This window comes from Elephantulus edwardii, unplaced genomic scaffold (assembly GCF_000299155.1).
Source record: "Elephantulus edwardii isolate Elephantulus edwardi_28Jun2011 unplaced genomic scaffold, EleEdw1.0 scaffold00011, whole genome shotgun sequence".
NCBI classification, from domain to species: domain Eukaryota; kingdom Metazoa; phylum Chordata; class Mammalia; order Macroscelidea; family Macroscelididae; genus Elephantulus; species Elephantulus edwardii.
This window is the reverse complement of record NW_006399761.1, coordinates 12828453-12834004: the sequence shown is the minus strand read 5'-3', so window position 1 is coordinate 12834004 and position 5552 is coordinate 12828453.

Below are 5552 nucleotides of genomic sequence, written 5' to 3'. Positions count from 1 at the left end.
CGGGGAGGGGCCCGGGGAAGCGAGACCACTGGGTCAGTTTGGCCAGCGCTATGGCGCTGAGCAGGCGCCAGTGCCCACTCCAGGCCCCTGCATGTCTCTGTCCTTGTAACCCTCTCCTGACACGACGAGCAAACCTGCAGCTCCCCTCTCAGATGACAGCAGGGACGAGGCCTCTGAGCCCAAGAGAAAATCACCCACAACCCCTACCACACCCCCAGTTGCTGCCAAGCCTCACTCGGTGGAGGGGAGTGGGGGGGGGGGGCGGGTCTGATGTCATTTCAGAATCTTCTGGCTGTTTTGGATCAGGGGTGAGCACATCCTTGATGGACATGCTGAAAAGAAACCTACACGCTCTCTGTGATTCGGGGACAGATGTGGTCATGTTACAGGAATAAAGGTCTTTAACCTTATGCTTTGCAATGCCAATCAGGCCTCCATCATACCTTTCCAAGTGTCCTAATGATACCCACCAACAGACACACTGGCAGGGATTGTAAATAAAATTGAGCTCCCCCAAAATCTCTCTGTGCACACAGCTCACTCCCCTAACAATTCACTAGGTCCCCCTCTCTGGGCACCCTTCACTTCCCAGAGGTGCCGTCCCCCTGCTCAGGCCTACCTCACCAAGGAGCGCAGAGCATGACGTGGTGCAGGTAAGCAGGGGCCTCTAGACACAGCCTACAGAGCACAGAGGCTGGACTGGCCAGCTCCGAGAGCTGCGGAGGGCCCCACACACCGGCTCCTTGCTGTCCTGGCTGGGTCACGTTTGACTGGTTTAAAGGATTCCTAATGGATTCACACCATTCCCTCCTCTCTGGAGCCCCTCCCAGTCCCCCAACAACTACTTCCTAATTAGCTAATTGAGATTGTCACAGCCAGACCTGCTGTGTTTATCACAAAAGGTTCCTGAGCCCTGGGCTGTGTCAGTACGTCCTAGAAATCTCTTCTCTGTAGGGAACAGTTGTTGTTGTTATGTGCCGTCGAGTCACTTGCGACTCATAGCGACCCTATGTACAACAGCCCTAAACTCCGCTCTGTCCTGTGCCAATCGCACTGTCTCTGACACTCCCATCCCAATTATTCCAGTCACTGAATCAATCCACCTCATAGAGGGCCTTCCTCTCCTGCGCTGTTCCTCCACCCTCCCAAGCATGATGTCCTTCTCCAAGGACCGGTCCCTCCTCACAACATGTCCAAAGTATGCTGGACGGGGCCTCAGAATCCTTGCTCCAGTACACATTATTTATTCACAGAGATGCGGGAGCTCGATTCCTAATGTTCTATGAATCCAGTAGAGGGAGCTCTAAAGGGTGCTGCCAACCTAAGGGCAGGGAGTTCGAATCCCTCGGCGACTTCTTGGGAGGAAAATGGGCAATCTTCTTCCCCCTCCGCGATCTGCAGCCTCAGAAACCGTAGGAAGGGTCAGCTATGAGCAGATTCCGCCTCAGGGACAATGAGCTGGTTTTTGTTTTTAGTAGCCTGGCGTCAGCCCCAACACCCGATATTCTGAGTTACTGGGCATGAGCAGGCATCAGGATTTTCAACCAAGCAACGGTGTAGCTTAACTAGTTAAAAATATCAGGGTTGAGTGGTATGTGCTTTGGGGAACGACCTACATGGCATCTAAGAGACAACCACAAATGGCGTGATTAAGACACGAATCGGAGGGGACAATGAGTTTCTGTTAAAGAAGAGATAACAGGGGAAAGGGTGGCGAGTACGGGTGCATAGCGCGAAACGTGATCAGTGCCACCGGCGTGCACACGTAGAAATGGTGATACTGATGTACACTGTGCACCGTTTCAACAGCACCACCATGAAACAACAGGTGCGCACCACCAAGTCCTACGGGCACAACACTGTCCACCAAGGACACGGCTTCCACCAGCTCCCTGACCCGCCTGTACTGTTACTCATCGTCGTAAACAAGCCATCTGCTAAGACCTAGGAACTATTCTTACTTTTAAAGGAAATGAATAATGTTATTAGAACAAGAACCTAGTTCCATTTGACAGACAAAAGGGGCACATTTAAGAATAAACAGCACAATAACAACAAAACAACAAAAAAAGAATAAACGGAACAAACCCAAAACAGTGCCATTAAAAACTAGACAAAACAACTATGAAATATCATCTCACCCCAGTAAGAACAGCAACATTTAATAGAGCAGCAAGCAACAAATGCTGGCGAGGTTGTGGAGAAACTGGAACCTTATTCACTGTTGGTAGGAATGTAAAATGGTGCAACCACTGTGGAAGGCAGTATGGCACTTTCTCATAAAGTTGCCAATAGAGATACCATTTGACCCCGCAATTCCACTGCTGGAAATTTACCCTAAAGAAACCATAACCGCCACCCAAGCAGATATATGCACACTCATGTTTATTGCTGCATTGTTCACAATAGTAAAGAGTTGGAAACAACATAAGTGCCCATCAACAAATGAACGGATAGAGAATAAGATACTACACTGCATTGAAAAACAAGGAACTCATGTAATATTATTCAAAACGGGTGAACCTGGAGGACATTATGTTGAGTGAAGTATCTCAGTCACAAAAGGACAAATACTACGTGGTGCCAGTGTTGTAAAACAGGACTGACAGAGGGGGCTGGGGGGAAACTAAGAAAAGAGGGGATAAATAATGTGTATGGCATTGAAACAGACGAGGGAGAGAACTGTGTAACTGGAATATATTATTAGGTATTATTGGCATGACAAGAGGTCAAAATAAGAGTTGCATAGTAAAGTGGTCAGAGTGGGTGGGTGGGACTGTATAACAATTAAAGAACTGTTTTTCCAAAGAAAAAAGTGAACTGGTGGGAGGGGAGACAGGGAGGAAAATGTGCAACAATGAATGAATGGAAATCCAACAACAAAAAACCCAAATATATACATTTCATGTTCCAATTATTAAATTGTATTTATCACTAAAAAATTTTTAAAAACTGAGATGGACACTATTCTCTGTAAATGAGTCTGCTTATCTAAGAAGAAAACACTAATCCATGAAATTCCAAATGAAGAAGAATATGGTGTCAGGACTGGAAGACTCATCAACCAGCTGCTGCGTGATGCAGATGACACGACCTTACTTGCAGGAAGTGAAGAAGACCTGAAACACTTGCTGAGGACGATCAAAGACTACATTCCTTACCACTAACCCAAAGACTACACCCAGCCTTCAAAACACAAACCTTCACCACTGGACCGACAGGCAACATCATGACCAACGGAGAAAAGGACTGATGTTGTCAAAGATTTTTATCTTAATATCTATGAAAACAGCAGCCAGGAAATCAAGAGATGAGAAAACGTATGGTCAAAGGCCTCTTTGACATGCTAAAGAGCAAGGATGTCAGTAAAAAGATTAAGGTGCTCCAGACCCTAGTCACGGCATTTTAATTCCTTCATTTGTGTCTGAAAGCTGGACAGTGAATAGGAAAGACTGAAGAAGAAAAGACGCCTATAAGCTATGGTGTTGGCGAACAGTATTGAGTATCTCTAATGAACTTTCAAAAGAACAAACAAGTCTGTCTTGGAGGAAGTGCAACCTGGCTGCTCCTTTGAGGCGAGGATGGAGAAACTTAGTTTCTCGCACTCTGACCACTGACCACGTTGTCGGGAGAGGCCAGTCATGGGTAAAGACGTAACCCTGGGAAAGGTGGAGAGTGAGGGAGAGAGAGAAAAACACCTTCAACGACATGGACTGACACGATGACTGTAAAACGGGTGAGGATGGGGTCAGCACAGGACAGGACAAGCTTCAAACCTACTGTTTTCAAAGTTGCTACTATTTGTAGTCGACATGACAGCACCTAACAACAACAACAACAACAACAACAACAACAACAATCCGTGGGAGAGAGGCTTATCTATGTACCGGCACCAACTGGAAACTTTCCTCTTGAAAAATTCCAGCTTGGGAATGATTGTATCATGCTGTTTTTTAAGAGAACACATTGTTCTTAGGAGATACATTCTAAAGTTTATTTATAGAGTGAAATAAGATATCACCAAAAAAAAAGGAAAGTGTTAAAAACTACTAGGTAAGCTAGATAGGCAGAGAGAGAAAATACATATGGCAAAATATTTACAACAGGCAAATTTTGGTGGAGAGTACTGTACTATTATTTGCAACTTTTTTTTTAAAGGATTAACACTTTTGACAAGAGTAAGTAGGAGGGAAAATAATTCTGGAGTGTCCCCAAGGGTGCTTATGTATCTTTTAGTTCCTTGCATCAGTATCTGTAAAGTGAAAGGACTCTACAAAGTTATGTAGAGTTATATATGAATACGCATTATGTCATTTTTCAAAGGACTGGAACAGAATTTAATAAAATTGGATAACTGGCAGAGGGGGAGATGCAATTCAGAGTGGAGAATTATCGGTCACGTAGATCCCTTCTTATTTAAAGAAGACTCTTGAGAAGCCCCAATTTATCAACACTGGGTGGCGACATGCCTGCCCCCTGTCACTCCAGGCGGGGGGGGGGGGAGATGGGAGAAGTGAGCTCATCACTGGCCTGGCTCTGCACACGACAGGTAAGACACTGGAGCCAATCTGGCTGGTTCTAGAGTTTTCCTTCAGCTCCAAACATGTGAGGCACAGACAGGGGATACATATTCACTTCCCTCTACTGCCTGAAACATGAGTCACACAGTAAAATATCTTAAATAAAAATTTTGTGGTTATTTAAAATGAGCCTTCTGCAAACAAAATGAGATTAACTGCCATTCTTTTTTTTAACAACAACAACAACAAAAAAGCCCAAAGAATGAAAATCTGCCTGACATACTTGATCATTCCCTCACTTTCAGCCAATTAGAGGCCACAGGGGGGGAAATAACACAAAACAAATCCTAAGAAATGAACAATTAACATGAACAAAAAGGAAAAAGAATTAACAAACCCCGAATGCCAAAAATACTGATTACGTTTCAATTACCAATTGGGCTTTCATCTGGAAATCATATCCTCCACTGGAAAGGACCCAGAACATCTGCACTGCTGTTCGACTTTCACAAACATTTTAAAAGTTAGCCAAAACCCCGCACTGGCTGCCGTCCAGGGCTTTATTATCGTGTACTATTCGTTCACAGTGAGAACTACGGACCACGGGAGAGGGAACCTGGGCTTCATAATCGTGTGCAGATGGGAAGCTCTCTGACGCTTCATCCGCCACAAAGCATGCCACATGCGCCTTCTATTGCGGGAGCCTTTGATTAATCACACGATGACCCATGCTGTGTGGTTAAGACACCATTGAAAGCATGAACTGTGAAATATTTTTTTGCATGTCAGTGGCTAGGTCATGTTGACATTTTACTATTTTCGTATATAAAGCGCTTGCTGCAGAAGGTCAAGGACTGCAGCCTCCTATATGGATTGAAGCTCAACAACAGGAAAACAAAAATTCTCACCACTGGACCAATCGGCAGCATCAGGATGGATGGTGAGGAGATTGAGATTGCTCACAGTTTTAGTTTGCTTGGCTTCACAGTCAACACTCTTGGTAACAGCAGCCAGGAAATCAAAAGACGAACT